Below are 16,936 nucleotides of genomic sequence, written 5' to 3' on the forward strand. Positions count from 1 at the left end.
AAGGTCAAGTGGCTCCGTAGGATCTATGAGTCGCTTCGGGACCTGGGCCTAAAAAACCTGTGGGATGATCCTCAAAATGCTTGTTTTCCCACCAAACAAGTCCTGAAGGCTTTGTACTGGGAAATGGTAGCATCCAGAGTTTTCAGATCGACAGCACCGCTTTCACTATCAGGCATCTTCTTGGACTTTAAGGACACCATTTCCTTGGCACCCTTTTGGGATGATATAACCAGTCCTTTGGACAGAAAGCTTTATTTTCAGTTCAGAGTTGGCAGTCTCCCAGTAAGAGAGTTTACATCTAGATGGTCCACAGAAAATGTACTCAATTGTCCTGGTTGTACTGCATCTATTGAATCTGTTAATCACTTTTTGTTCCAATGCCCTTCTTATATAATCCCTCGACAGACCTGGCTTAAACCAATGTGCCGGACCCTGGGTACCAGGAATACCAAGGTGGCAGTTCGTATTTTACGATCTGCTGAAACTTCATTTGTTTATATATCTGTTGCAAAGTTCCTCGGCAGGGCATGGGTGATTAGGAGCAAAATGTTGTCTTGATTAATTTTCCTCTCCGTGAATTGCTCAATCATTCTGTAAATATCTCTATTTATTTATTGTTTTAAATCATCTTAAAATATCTTAAAATGTATTATCTTGTAAATGTATGGTATATTTATGCTTTTATGACAATCGTCGAATAAAGCTTTCTTGACTTGACTTGACTTGACTAGCTATGGTCAATCTAAATATGAATAATACACATTTACGTGTTTACATGTTAATGTTGATTTAATGCAAAATATTTCATATGAAAAAAACTCCTTTAAGACCAAGAAATATAATTACTCACACCTCATTAACTTGGGAGTAAATATGCTCCTGTGGCAAGGAGTGGGCGTTGCATGGTTGGGGTGCCCTAGAAAGTTTGCTCACATTCACAAACTTGTGAGTTTGTGTGAAATCCTAACTTTCGTAGACGCATTCATACCCCGGAAACACTCACACTTCTATAATTGGTGAGAATAAACAGTGAAACCCCCTAAAACTGGTGGGGGCTTTGGGGAAGGTGTTTTCCAAATAGGAAAAAGTTGCCAAGTCCACTCTCACTTGCCCTGATATTTTTTGGTGAGCACATATATAATTCAGTAAAAGATTCAAGGAATACTCCAAGGCTTATTGTAAAATCTGTATTTTCGCAGAACCACTTGCTGAAAAAATTTTGAATTAGAAAATATTGAGAGAATCAAAATCACTATTTGCACGTGTTACCTCAAGTTACATCTGCAAAAGGCTTGCTTTGCAAGTACCAATTCAAGCTTTGTATTTAAAAAATCAGAATTTACATTAATAAATTCATGTACTCATGCACAGTATTACACCAGAACGGTATAAAATTACATAAGAATAAATCTGCTTCCATGGGTGCTGAATGGGCATTCCTGTGAGGGGATGCTCTGAAATGTTTGGGAATACCACAAATCCCTACATTTCCCAGCCCATTCTCTCCAAGGAAACAGTCAGAGAGGCACTTTTATCAAGGGCAGTAAATCCCTTTCTAGTTAGTATGGGTAAATATTTTCCCCATGCAGACAAAACTTAAATATTAAAATTAAAAATAATCAGTAGCAAATTCATTTGCACTTGCTTGAAAACGTTTGCCATGGTTTGCAAATGAAATACTCTCTGTTATCTTTGTGGGGTCAAATGTGCCTCACCTTATTGAACTGTACTGATTTGTTGTGTAGGCCTCAGTCAGGAACTAAAGTTCCATCTGCTTGAGTGCAGTCTGTACTTTGTGCACCAGTAGTGCACACGGTGCAAATTGCTGCAACGCCATGCTTGCCTTTAAATTCCGTCAGAGTCAGTCCATTTGTAGTTTTCCATTTGTTTGATGCAGGACCTTGCATGGCAGCCCACAGCCTCCTTGGAACCACCGCTGCGTGACGCATCCTTGGCACAAGACTCTACATTGCAAGCCCTTTGTCGACGGCATCCTTAGCGGCGATGCAGGACTCTGCATCGCAGTACTGCAGCTTCCTCGGAACTACTGATGTGTGACGCATCCTCGACGCAGGATCTCACAATGCTCTTCAAACCAGGATTTAAGGTACTTTGGGGCAGATTTATGTTGCACTTGCGGCACTTTTGCGCCGCCGTTGCGTCACTTTTGTGACGCAGCAGCGGCGCAAATCCTGCGCCATGGTGCGGGGCATTTACAAACGTGACGCATCTCCCAGATGCGTCACGTTGTAAAGCCCTGCGCCACATGTAGGCGTTCCAGGGCAGGTGGGGGCGTTCCGGCGCAGGAACGCCTCCTAAAAGTGGCTGAGGGAAATCTACAAGATTTCACTCAGTCACTTTTAGGCCCATGCTGCGTCAAAACCCTGCGCCTGCTTGAAGCAGGCGTAAGGATTGATGCAGCATTGTACAGATAGGGCCCCCCAGATCATTGCTGGAGCTGCGTCGCGCTTGCGACGCAACTCCAGCAATGCGCCACTTTTCGGCACAGATGCGTCACTCATCTGTGCCATTTTTGCCCCATGGTGCGCCGCATTATAAATGCGGCGCATCCATGGTGGCGCAGCTGTGGCGCATAATAACTGGCGCATCCCTGCTGATATGCAGGGATGCGCCAGTCGTCATAAATCTGCCCCTTTGTTCAGCGGGCCTAACCAGTTCCCTTCTCTGCCCTGCCCTTCAACCCAGTTGGCCTGAACTTGTGACTTTGTCCCTGTCCGGTGCTTTAGGACACGATTTTCACCTAAATCTTTAAAATTGCATAGCTCAGGTTCTCCTGATTCGACGTTTGTCATTTTGATGTCAAATAGTTTATTAAAATGTACTCTAGTTTTGCAAATTGTGTGGGATTTATCTTGTGTAGGGTTTTTACTTTATTAGAGTTTGTGTGCTGTAAATACTTTAGACATTGCCTCTAAGATGAGCCTAACTGCTTTTGTGCCACACTACTAGAGGGTTAAGCACAGGTTAATTTAGTGATTTTTGTGGTCCGCCCTGATTGGAATTGTGGCTGTTGCTGAAACAGGGGCCACATACCCATCAGACCCCTATCGTTCAGCATGGACGTCTTCTGGCACGTACTCAGTTAAGTTTGTGCCACTTGAATGGAACCATCACCTATGTTACTGATAGCAGAGCCCATGCCATTAGCCTATGGAACCAGGGCCACCAAGCAACCAGGGTTGTACTGAATAACGTGGTATTGATGTATGCTTTCCTTTTTTTGTGCTGCAAAATTGGGAATGTATGGTATTTTCCCCACATTTATTTCAGCAGGTTTTCATAGTTTCTGCTTGGAAAAGTATGGTTTTATTGCCTCAGTTGTAATGCAGATTCGGTCGTTCGGGATGACTAGCCCTTTTACAAGGAGGGTCCTTGTGCTTTTTGTCACTTCTAACATCACATGACTTCCGGTTCATAAGTCAAGCATGATTCCGTTCCGGTTTAAGTGGGCATGTTTAACAGAAATAGCAGCCTTATACATCCACTTAGTTATTTTCAGCCCAAATTCCTTATTACCTGGTTTCAGCCAAAGGTCGACTGAATGGCAGCCACTGGGATTACATTTCACTGAAATAACATCCGCTTTTTGCTAAAAACAAAATCCTTTAAAATCTCCAGGCAATCACAATCAATAATCCAATAGACAGAATGCTAATAAATAATGCAGGGAAGCTTCACTAGCAGCTGGGAAATAAAGATCAAAGCCACTGGCCAAGAGACAGGGGGAGGGAGACTGAGATGGGGCCTGTCAGAGAACTGTGCGAGGTGAAAGAAAAGGACTGTCAGTGAAGCTATTAAACACCAAGGGCAGTATTCGAAGGCTTTAACTATATATTTTGTCACTTTGTAATTAATACCCTGCAAAGAATCACCATCAGAAAGGAGCGTTGTATCACAGAAATGGCCTGACAGATTATGAGCGAATGTGTGGAAGATAAAAATCCTTACGTTTCAATGTGGTTTTGTCAGTGTAGGCAGAATTTATGTCTGGTTAATATTAATAAATGGTTAAATATTAATATTAATAAATGGTTTCAAAAATGGTGCAAACAATTGGGGCCTCATTTCAGGAGGTTTTGGTGCTGGACAGCGCTGCAAGGAATGTTGCTGTGCTGCCCTGCGACAAAACTACAGGTCAGGAATGCGCACCATCAATAAGATAGGGCACATTCCTGGGATACATTCATGAAGTGTTGCATTGCTGCGACAAAACAGCATTGCACCACTTTTCACGACACCCTTCTTGCTACACCATGGATGCGCTTTATTTACTGTATGGAACTCAATGTCGCAATTAATGACAGATACATCTGGAAGCCTGACGTATCTGTCAGCGCTAAAGTTACACATTGCAGCAGTTGTGTCACAAGCATGGCACAACTCCAGCAATGCATGGGAACAGCCTATCCCTGTGGCACTGCGTCAGCCTTTCGCCTGCCATTAGGCAGGCATAAGGTACTGACGCAGTGGCATCCTACAATTGTTGCAGTGAAATCTGATGGATTTCACTGCACCACTCCTATGAGGCTTTGGTGCGTGGGAACGCCCACCCTGCATACATCATACCTGATGCAGATATAATGTGGCACAGGGCTTCACAAGGTCACGCATATGCCTAGATGCGTCACTTTGCAAATATGGCGCAACGTGGTGCAAGTATCACGCTGCAAGTACGTCAAGGAAATGACGCACTAGCGGGGTGAAACTGTCAGAAGGGGCTCATGAATAAGCCCCCCTGTCTTTTTCTCCTACGCTGGTGCACAATAGCTGCCATGCGCCAACACAGGAACCCTTGTGTAAGGGTGACTGTGTTGCGGAGTTGATTAATTTTGTGGCTCCATCACTTCTCAAGATGTCTGCAGCGTCTAGACTAGTGGAGGGCGGGAGTGAACTTGTTGGCCTTCTTGGAGTGTTGTTTGTCTAGTCTTTCCTTGCTCACTTTGCCACTGGATTCAAGCTAGCCTGGCTGATGAAGGGTGTTACCCATAAACTGGTCCCAGGATGCTTGTTTCTGGTTCAGGGAAGACCTGGCTTGGCATTTCGGGATGGACTGTTCCCATGAGGCACATGGTCAAGACTGCCTTGCATATAGCTGGGTCCGAACTGAAGTGGCGAAGTGAGCTCAAGAATGATGATGGATTCAACCATGATCTGTCACTGGGGGTGAGGGTCTGAAATGTTTCAGCGCTCCGTCCATTATCTCTTTCTGTTTGCTTTGTTCGCCCTAAGTTGGCAGGGTATGCCCAGACGTGGATCCCTTGCTCGTTTTGCCACTAGATTCAAGCTAGCCTGGCTGTTGAAGGGTGTTACCCAGAAACCAGTCCCAGGATGCTTGTTTCTGGTTGAGGGAAGACCTGGCTTGACAGTTCAGGCTGGACTGTTCCTATGAGGCACAGGGTCAAGACTGATTTGCATATAGGTGGGTTTGAACTGAGTTGGCGAAGTGAGCTAAAGAATGATGATGGATTCAACCCAAATATGGGACGGGGGTGAGGGTCTGAAAAGTTTCAGTGATCATCCATCATCTCCTTGTGTTTGCTTTGTTCGCCATAAGTTGACAGGGTATGCCCAGACGTGGGTCTCTTGCTCACTTTGCCACTGGATTCAAGGTAGCCTGGCTGAATAAGGGTGTTACCCAGAAACCAATCCTAGGATGCTTGTTTAAGGTTCAGGGAAGACCTTGCTTGGCAATTCGGGCTGGACTGTTCCCATGAGGCACAGGGTCAAGACTGATTTGCATATATCTGGGTCTGAACAGATAAGCGAAGTGAGCTAAAGAATGATGATTGATTCAACCCAGATCTGTGACTGGGGGTGAGGGTCTGAAACGTTGCAGCGCTCCGTCCATCATCTCCTTCTGTTTGCTTTGTTCACCCTAAGTTGGCAGGGTATGCCCAGATGTGGGTCCCTTGCTCACTTTGCCACTGGATTCAAGCTAGCCTGGCTGATGAAGGGTGTTACCCAGAAACCGGTCCAAGAATGCTTGTTTCCGGTTCAGGGAAGACCTGGCTTGGCAGTTCGGGCTGGACTGTTCCCATGAGGCACAGGGTCAAGATTGATTAGCATATAGCTGGGCCTGAACTGAGGTGGCGAAGTGAGCTAAAGAATGGTGACGGATTCAACCTGGATCTGTGACTGGGGGTGAGGGTCCGAAAAGTTTCAGCGCTCCATCCATCATCTCCTTGTTTTTGCTTTGTTCGCCCTAAATTGGCAGGGTAATCCCAGACGTGGGTCCCTTGCTCACTTTGCCACTGGATTCAAGCTAGCCGGGCTGATGAAGGGTGTTACCCAGAAACCGGTCCCAGGATGCTTGTTTCCGGTTCAGGGAAGACCTGGCTTGGCAGTTCAGGCTGGATTGTTCCCATGAGGCACAGGGTCAAGACTGATTTGCATATAGCTGGGTCTGAACTGAGGTGGCAAAGTGAGCTAAAGAATGATGATGGATTCAACCTGGATCTGTGACTGGGGGTGAGGGTCTGAAAAGTTTCAGCACTCTGTCCCTCATCTCCTTGTGTTTGCTTTGGTTATTTCTTTAGGGGTGCCAGGGTGTCGGCGCAGTTGCGCAGTTGGAGGACCATCAGTGGAAGTTGTGCGCTGCAGCGTTGTCGTCTCTAAGCATTGGCAGAGTGGTGGTGCTGAGGGAGTTGACGAGAAGTTCTTTTGTGGCCTTGATACAGCTGCGAGGTGGGGTGATGATGGCGGTGGTGTACGGTGGGTATGATGAAGATGTGATGTATGCAATGATGGTCGGTTCATGAGAGTTCGGTGGTGTGACTGTAGTAGAAGTTCCCGCTGGCGGAGAAGACATGCTTGAGCGTGTGTCCAGCTATGTGGGTTGGTGGGGTGACTAGCTGCTTGAGTCTGATGTTGGCAAGGTTCACCAAGAGAGGGGTGGTGTTCTGGTCACTTGGTGTGACCAGGTGGAACTTGAGATCTCCGAGTACGATGTAGTTGGTGAATGGGAGAGCCTGGGGTGTAATGAGGCCTACAATGGCATCGGTGAATGGTGGTCCAGAGCCCGGGGGGGCCTGTAGATGAGGGTGCAGCAGAGGATGGTGTTGGGGTTGGTCTGGATCTGGAAGTGGAGGTGTTCCATGGTCACCGTTGGGTCATTAGAGTGTGTGGTTAGTTGGAGTGTGCTTTTTTAGACAATGGCAATGCCTTCTCCTGGACGGTCGGGATGGTTCTTGCGGGTGATTTAGTATCCATCAGGGATGGCGATGGCGATATCCAGTCCTGAGCAGAGGTTCGTCCAGGTTTCTGTGAAGAAGGCAATGTCTGAAGAGGTGGCTTCGAGGAGGTCGCAGATGTCTGTGGCGTATTTGTGGAGGGATCGCACGTTGAGGAGGATGGAGTTGAGCCAGTCGGGTGCGCTGTTCGTTGGCTGGTCGGCAGGAGGGACTGGTGTGCTGATGTGGCAGAAGGTGCGTTTGCAGTTTTGACAGGCACAGGGTGCAAGGGTATTCTTTGGTGATGCTAGATGGCAGGCATCGTGGCGTCCATGGTTGAGGGCGAGGAGGGTGCTGGCGTCGTGGGGTGAAGTGTCCAAGAGTCAGGGTCCCTAGTACTGGGCACGGTACAGGGCGGGACAGACACAGACGGGCTTGCCTTTGGCTTCCCTTCGGCGCACCAGTGGCATGCCCGCTGCACATGGCCGCACAGTGTCCACCACTAAGTAGTGCTGCACGAGAGCTGGAGAGCTGTGAAGCGGGAAACGCAGGAAACGCAGGAAAGGAGACTGGAGTGCAAGGGTGCCTGCGTTGCAAGGAATGATTGTTTATGTGAAGGAAGTTGTCATTTCTGGTACATAAACAATCAATAATGATGATTTGCTACTGCTATGTGTGCTGTATTCTGCAACACACATAGAAGTAGCAAATCGCCATTATTTAATGATTGTTTATGTGCAGGAAGTAACACTTTCCTGCACATAAATAATCAATAGTGGTTTTTGCTCTTTCTATGTGTACTGCAGAATCTAAAAGACACACAGATGAGGGATGGAATGCAGAGCAAATCAAACATTCTGCCCAAGTCAAGAGAGCTGGGTTAATTCCATTGTTCTTTTCCTCACCATGCCACCCCAGTGTAGACCCAGCCATATGCAAATCAGTCTTGACCCTGTGCCTCATGGGAACTGTCCAGCCCGAACTGCCAAGCCAGGTCCTCCTTGGACCAGAAACAAGCATCCCGGGACCAGTTTTGGGGCAACACTCCTCATTAGCCAGACTAGCTTGAATCCAGTGGCACCGTGAGCCTGGGACCCACGTCTGGGCATACCTAGCGCACTTATGGCGAGAAAGTAAAAGACACACAGGTGATGGACAGAATGCAGAGCAAATCAAACATTCACCCCCAGTCAAGAGAGCTGTGTTAAATCCATTGTTCTTTTGCTGACCATGCCACACCAGTTTAGATCCAGCCAGACGCAAATCATTCTTGAGCCTGTGCCTCATGGAAACATTCCAGGCCGAACTGCCAAGTCAGGTCCTTCTTGGACCGGAAAAAACAGCACACATAAAAAAAGCAATTAACAAGTAGAAATAAAAGTATTCCTCCTTGTTGAGCCAATCTAACACTTGTTATTGTATGGTGTTAATTTTTGGCACTGCCTCAGATTTACAGATCCTTGTAAATCTGAGGCAGTATCAAAAATCAATGGGTGTCCACAGCAACACCCATTGCACGCCCTTTTCATGCAGATGCCTGTGTGAAAGGGTGCCACATTTATAAAGCGGAGTTATGCAGCGAAAAGTAGCTTAATTCCACTTTGTAAATATGGTGCAGGGCATTGCGCCAACAGAACGTTGGTAAAAGGGATGTTCTGGTGGAGCAATCCCCTCGGCTGCCATTTCCTGAAGATGAAAATGATGATGGGGAGGTACAGCATGTCTGTCTTGATGTCATGGAACTGTGCACCAAACCAAGACCAGATATTCAAGATGAGACCCTGGCGAGTATGATTGTATCCTGCTTGTTGATGGCTATTGCCTAATAGATGATGGGGGCACCCTAAGAGCTGCTTATGCAGTCTGTACAGTTGAAGGGGTAGTGGAACCCTCCTGGCTCCGATGGATAACCTCTGCACAAGTGGTTGAACTGATAACTTTTACTAGAGCTTGTAGTGTCTCAGAACAATTGAGGGCGACTATTTTGACTCACAGTCACAAATGGGAATTTATGATATCATCAGGATCCCCCATTGATAATGGATTATATGTCATGGGACTGTTGGAAGAGTTACCTACAGAAATTGCAATTGTAAATTGTTCGGCACACAGAAACGTAGATAATTATGTAACTTTTGGTAACTGTTATGCTGACGAACTTGCATGGTATTGTGCTCATGGGTCCCGAACATTTAATGTAGAATTTGTAAATTAATATGAAGATGATACCAACTACAACCTTTTATTGACAATGACTGATACTTGGGAAAAAGTGAAGAGACTGCAGGAAGAAATACCAGAGGCAGAACAGCAGGGCTTGATCAGAGTAGGTTGGGTTAAAAGGGATGATGAAATATTGGTGTCAGCAGATGGAAGACCTGTGTTGCTGGATAGTATGCTGCATATCCATGGTCCCACACATGTAGAAAGGGATGCTGTGGTCAGGTTATTTCAACAGAATTGGTCCAACCCCTGGTTCAGGTTGATGGTGGAAGGGTTATGTCACAGATGTGTTGTGTGTCAGCAGATGAATGTATAGAAAATGACCCCAGTGATCATTGAGCCATGTAGGGAAATCAGGAGGACCATTCAACAGGGTGCAGTTGGACTTCATTGAGATGCCTGTGTGAAATGGGCTGAGATATGTCTTGATGATTGTGTGAATTTTGTCACGTTGGGTTGAAGCTTACCTAACTCGGAGAAAAGACAGCCTCACTGTAGCTAAGTTGTTGTTGTGGGAACTGATCACAAGGTTTGGTGTTGCTATTTTCGAGTCTACAGCAACCATGATAGACGTAAGTTTATAGTAGCTGGTGTGTTTATAGCTATTTTTGTAGTGCTAATTGTTTTGCTTTTAGAATTAGATTTCCCCCCTCCTTCCAAATCAATTAAACTTAAATTTAAATCTATTCCTAGAGTTCCCATTCCCACTGATGGTAGTTTGCGCACATCCATTTTTAAGACATTGCATTAAGATTCTTCAAGGAGAGATTTTTCTTCAAATGCTTTTTTAAAGTTTTAAGTTATGATTGAGTTTTTTCCAAAGTCCCATTGTTTACACATTTGAATCTACACACTAATGCCAAGGAAACTGACACTGTCTGGGGAGTTTTGATCGTAGACTCAATTTGACCTATTTTTTAACTGAGGTTGAGAAGACATTTATAAATTTGGTGGAGGACAGGACTAGGGCAATGGATGCAAGATGGAGGACAGGTAAAGATCAAAAGTACAAAACTAAATGGGCTGGGGAAGAATTACAGCATCTGGGGTTTTGCCAGTGTTGACTTTATGTTATGTTATTTGCACTTATAACGCGCACAGCTAATCCAAGGAGTGTGCCCGCGCGTGTCTGGGAGGTAGGCTGAACAGCTCAGGAGAACTTTTCTAAAGAGAAACGTCTTCAGCTTCTTCCTAAATACGCTGATAGCACGGACAGCTTGAAGCTCCAACAGAAGTTGACTCCAGGCTATAGCCCCCAGATGAGACAGAGAGCTACCACCAGCACTCTGTTTGAGGGCCCTGAGAACATTCACCTGTAGCTTGTTAGAAGAATGAAGCTGGCTGGCAGGAGAGTAGAAATCAAATCTGGATTGAAGGTAGGCTGGGCCATGGCCATATAAGGCAGAATGTTCCATCACAAGGGCCTTAAATTTCACCCTCACACCTACTGGCAACCAGTGCAGATCACGAAGATGTGACCTAACATTCGCCCTCTTGGGGAGGTTAAGTAATAGTCTGGCAGTGGCATTCTAGATCACCTGAAGTTTATTAGGCAGGTAGGCAGGCAGACCGACGTATAGATCATTGGCATAATCTATGCGGGAAGTAATCAACGCTTGGCTGACAGTTTTTCTGGTGTTAACGGGGAGCAGTGGAAGACATTTTTAAAGAGATTTCAGGATACCAAAACATAAGCCCGATAGCCTTTTGATCTGAGGACCAAAACAGAGTTTTCATCGAACCATATCCCCATGTTTTTTACCGGACCACATGGGGAGAAGACATGGGGAACTCATCTTGCCAGAAAGACTGCCAGAGCTGAGAGGAACAGTTCCAGAAGAATCTCTGTTTTGTCCACATTACATTTTAGTTGTGCCTCCACCAACCAATGGAAAATTGAAGATAGGCAGATTTGTACAGTTAGCCTTGCTATCTTTGAACCAGGAAAAAAGCAGCTGTGTGTCAAGTGCATATGAGATTACTTTGGCCTCCAGATCTTCGGATAACTGAATAAGGGAAGACATGTAGATGTTAAACAAAAGAGGTCTCAGTATCGAGCACTGAGGGACCCCAATATCCAGTGCCTGGGGAGAAGCTGCAAAAGGAGGGATCCAAATTTGCTGGGGTCTGTCCGCCAGGTATGATTTAAACCAATTCCAGGCAGGACCATCCACTCCAAGAGAATGAAGATGGGTCAATAGCGTGCGGGACAGTATCGAATGCTACTGATAGGTCCAACAGGACCAGGGCAGCCTTTCCACCCACATCAAGGGTTTCCCGGATAGCTTTTGATATTTCAGCCAGCACTGTTTCCATGCTATTCCAAGCTCGGAAGCCTGATTGAGCTGGGTAGAAAAGTTCAAATCTCTCAACGAAACCAGATAATTGAATGTTAGCCTGCTTTTCGAGGATTTTGGATACTGTAGGAAGAAGCGAGATAGGTCAGTATTTGAAGGGCAGTGATGGATCCAGTGCTAGTTTCTTGAGTAGAAACACAATTGTGTGCTTAGTGTAAAGTCAGTGATTGATACCCTGCTTATGTCAAGGAGTGATTATGAACATATTTTGTAATATGGTTGAAATTGGGAGGAAGTTCTAGGAGGAAAGGACCCTGTTTAGTCTTCCCAAAGATTTATCATGTGGACCATCTGAATGACTAAGTGTGGGGGTCATAAGCTAGACCGAAATGTAGTAGTAGTGCTTCTGAGATAGTGGGGGATATAGTTGGTATAATGATTCCTTCTGTTGGAGTGATTCTGAATGATCTTAAGTGTAGAGGGTTATCCACTATAGCTCATAGGTTAGCTACAAGTATAGCTAATTCCTTCCTGGCCATTAATACTGAAGATACCCATAAGATTTATGGTGCTTCAGAACCACTTTGTTTTAGACATACTTCTCGTAAGATTTTGAAGGTCCAACAATGTTGCGTGTATATTCCCGACAAGAGTGAAGAGATAAAAAGGTTCATTCGGAACATTACAGACTTAAAGGGAGATTGTTAAGAGTTGAAAGCTTTAGGTGCTTGGAAAGCAATTGGAAATGGGTTTTCTGCTTTAGGCCCAACGGTTTGGAAACTTAGGAAGTGGAATATTAGGCTCCATCTTGAGGCCCCTTATAGTCATTGTTATTTACGTAATTTGTTTATTTGTCATGTTCAAGGGGTACAAGTCTATAAAAAGCAAAAAGGGAAGAGCAACATGGAAGAGGAGTAAGAAAAAAGAGACGGGACATAGAGCAAGAAGAATCAATGTAGGTTCTACAACGGGATGAAACATCTGAAAAAATACAAGACGTAAGTGTTGAAAATCTCAAGGTTTTGAGCTGGGCCCATGAGATAAGATTCATGTGATGTTGTGGTACCTATCATAGCTATCGGAGGGGGATTGGAGCAGTGTAATGTAGGCTTCACCCTTTATACAATATAATTATACATTTATATATGCATATATGACGTCCATATATGAGTGACTTGATTTCATTAACGTGCGTGATACAATTAAACTGACTAATAGAATGTTATCATTGCAATTATTAGGAATCCATACATAAAAATATTCGGTTTGATTAATTGATTTATGTAATCATGTTTGCATATCCCTGTTTAATATTTGTTCCCATTACATATGTATATGTATGAATAATCGTGTAACCAAAGATTATTCTCTTTTGAGTTAACTTAGCTTGACTTTAGGACTTTACTGTTGTATGTGTTTTAACGTTGCTAATAGGTGGTTTATTTCCTTTTGCAGAGGCGTTATTATGCTTCTCCTTAGCTAGAGAAAGGCTCATTGTTTGTATTAGATGACTGATAGTGAGGCCTGCAGGGAGGAAACTGTCATCAAACTCAGTCAAATAATGGTGAAAGGAGGACATCTGTGTATCACATAACAGGATGGGGGAAGCTCAATGCTGAGCTCTGCGGTCCCAGTTTCGGCTAGATGGGAATTTTAGGAAGTGTACTGATTTATTTCACATTTAGAAATTTGGTTGATTCCTGGTGTTGTAGGGATAGATAACGATGTTTCTGAAGCTACTGTTTTTTTAAATGGTGTTTCCATTTGGCAGACTTTCCCTGACTCAGAAAAGGAACAGATCTCTCTTGCTGGACTTTCCCTGAAGGGTGAAGCTTAATGGGGAACAATTATTCTATTTAAGTGGACTTCTACCGAAGTTCAATTCCATGCTGACACCTTCTATGCTCCCTGGCTAGAAATTCAACTTTAGCAAATCTGTCCTCATTCTATGTTTAGGTTAGAAAAAATAAGTTTCTTTATGGAATACCTGTTTGCAACAATTTGATGTATTCTTGTGGTGGCTGTTACCATTCTATATATCATATTATTACACCTAAACCTATTGACACTTTTCAGTCTGCCAACTATATGTTTGTATCTCGTAAATTTACTCTTGTTCTGTTTATATACAGGATTGATCAATATTGTAAAATAAACCTATGTAATCTTACTGAATAATTCCTGGTTCTTATTTTGGATTCATACTGACTTCACAAGTTTGAAATGCATTACTTATGTTTGCTCCCTTACAGTGCTTCAAGTCAACTAACAAAGGTCTATCGTTTATGCTTTTACAAAAAGATTACGGTGTAAGTAACAATGCTTCATGACCTGTCACATTTAATTTTATTCTACCAACTTCTCTGTGATCTAGCCTGGTAGGTTCCGCAGTTGCAGACTTTTGTGGTTAAAAGGCAATCTTTAAAATCATGATATTATCTTTAATTGAGTCAAGACTTAATCTGACCCATCCAAACACCAAACTATGTTTCTCCGAACGAATAAATCTGATCACTTCCTCTGGTTTCTTTATGCTTAAAGTCTCTGTTTATTCCCTTCGATCTGCAAATGGCTTTCATCTTTTCGAAGATGGATTACTGTAATGCTTTGTATTTGAGCACTCATAAACACTTGGTGAAATACTGCAATCGCTACAGAATGCAGCAGCAAGAATGCTTTAAAAAATTCTCAAGTTTGCACCTAAATCTTAATCACTGCATGATTTGCACTGCCTTCCAGTGAGAAACAGGATTATTTTCAAGGCACTGTGCCTGGTCCATAAATTCCTTCATCAGGCCAGTCCAATTTACTTTCAGGAATGGCTCTCCTGGCATAATCCTAGAAGGAATCTTAGATCCATCTCAGCACGAATGGTCACTATCCCTAGAATAAACAAAGCAAGATGGGGTGGAAGAACGTTCTCCATCAGTACAGGGAAACTCTGGAACTCATTGCCTCCTACTCTATGCTCCCAACCAACCCTGCTGCGAATTAGGAGGCAGCTGATGGCCTGGCTCTTTATTGAATCAGTCAGCTAAGCTGCCTTGTGAGTTGCCTTTTAAATTTTGGCATATGGGTCTGTCGTCCAATCTTAGTGCTAATACACCTTCAGGTAATTGAGCGCTTTATAAAATTAACTTATATCATTTACGAAGGATCAGTATGAATGAATGAATGAAGTAGTTTTATAGAATGCGCATTACCCAAAGGTGTCTTGGCACTAGGCGAATCAAGGACTGAGGAAGGAGCATCAAACCGAGTTAGGTCTGAGTGACCTTGTTGTTTACAGGGGGAAATAGCCAGGTCTTTAGCTGCTTTCTGAATAGCTGCAGGCTGTGTTGGGACCGGAGGGCAAGAAGAAGAGAGTTCCATATCTTTACCCCCCGGAAGGTCAGTGTTATACCGCCCCAGTTTACTCGTTTAATTCTGGGAATCAGGACCATATGCGCCGAACTAGATCTGAGTGTTCTACTGGGCGCATACCAGGTAAATCGCTCCTGGAAATAGAGGGACCCAGTACCGTGAAGAGCCTTGTGCATTAAGCACAGAGTTTTAAATGAGATTCTCTTCTCCACCGGTAGCCAATGAAGGCTGTGTAACAGATGAGATACTGGTTTAAACTTAGGGATTTTCAGAAGGATTCTGGCTACCACATTCTGTAGGGACTGCAATTTTTTTACCAGGTATTTCGAGACGCCAAGATAAAGGGTATTGCAGTAGTCCAGTTTAGAGCCTATGAGGGCCAGCATTATGGTCTTCTGAAGATCCGTTGGAATGAAAGGGAGGATTTGTTTGAGGACCCTTAACATAAAGTATCCCCCAGAGGTTACTGCATTGATCTGAGCAGCAAAGCATAGTTTGGTGTCAAAAATGACTCCCAAATTTTTAGCCTTCTGTACCGGCTTGGGCAGGTCACCCAGCTCCTGGGGCCACCAGGATCTATTCCAGAAGGAAGTCTCATTCCCAAAGAGAAATACCTCAGTTTTATCCGAATTCAATTTAAGACAGTTCTTCATCCAGCATGCCACTGCAGCCATGTAACTGCAGAAATTGTTGGCATCATTTTCAAACTGAGATGAGACGGACACCACTATATGTGTGTTGTCGGTGTAAGATAGTACGGTAAGGCCGAAGCTCAGAATAAGCTTCACCAGGGGGGTGACGTACACGTTGAAAAGAGTGGGGCTAAGCGCCGAACCCTGCGGCGCAACACAAGGGAGGGAAAAGTGGCTTGATTTTACCTCTCCCATCTCCACCCACTGTTGCCTATTTTCGAGAAATGACCTCAGTAGAGATGGTGCAGCCTAAGGAGTGCAGGAGTTTCCTAAGAAGCATGAGGTGGACCGTATCAAAGGCAGCAGAGAGATCAAGTAGAATGAATGCAGCTCTGCCGCCCTTGTCCACCCTCACTCTAATTACCTCTGATGCGGCCACCAGTGTGGACTCCGTGCAATGGTTCACTCTAAACCCATATTGAGTGGGATCCAGCAGTTGATGGGTGTCCAGAAAAGTTAGAATTTCCACATTCATGGCCTTCTCTAATACCTGAGCCGGAAACGGGAGTCAAGAAATTGGTCTATAACTGTCCACCAACTGTTAGTCTGAAAATCCCTTAGCTGTGTTATTCTTGCACTGTGCTATATTAGGTTAGCATTATAAGGCTAAGTTAGTAGCTGCTGCCACATTTGTAGGTAACCCACTGAGCTGTCCTAATAGAATGCAGGCTTAAGTTAGCGCCTGTGGCTCTATTTTGTATTTTGCAATCCATATTAGACTGTGACTGAATGTGTATGTACTGCTTGCTTCAGCAGAAAGCTGCTGGGGTGCATTTTCTCTTAAGGCTGGACCTCGCTGAACTAGTGGATATATTGTTTATACTTCTGCATACCTTACCCATGAGACGGAGCCTGCTTCCACTGGCTCAGCTGCACGAAAAAACAGAATGACCTTGCCAGAGAGAGATAGTGTGTACCCAGCCTCAGACTCTTAGCTCATCCTTGTGTGCCCCTCTTTGTCTCTTGCTGCCTTCTGTGAAAAGTTACTGGGTGGGTGTGTCTTGTGCTCTTGCTGAAATGTATAATTGTTACTTCTGTTCCTGGGAAAGCCCGTCCCTTGGCAGACATCATAGGGTGCAGGTCTTAATAGACTCCTCTGCAGAGTATAGCTAATACAATGCCTATTGGTATTCTCTACTGTCTGACCCACTCTTCATTCTTGGGAAGGCAT

Source organism: Triturus cristatus, chromosome 8, assembly GCF_964204655.1.
Source record: "Triturus cristatus chromosome 8, aTriCri1.1, whole genome shotgun sequence".
Taxonomy (NCBI): domain Eukaryota; kingdom Metazoa; phylum Chordata; class Amphibia; order Caudata; family Salamandridae; genus Triturus; species Triturus cristatus.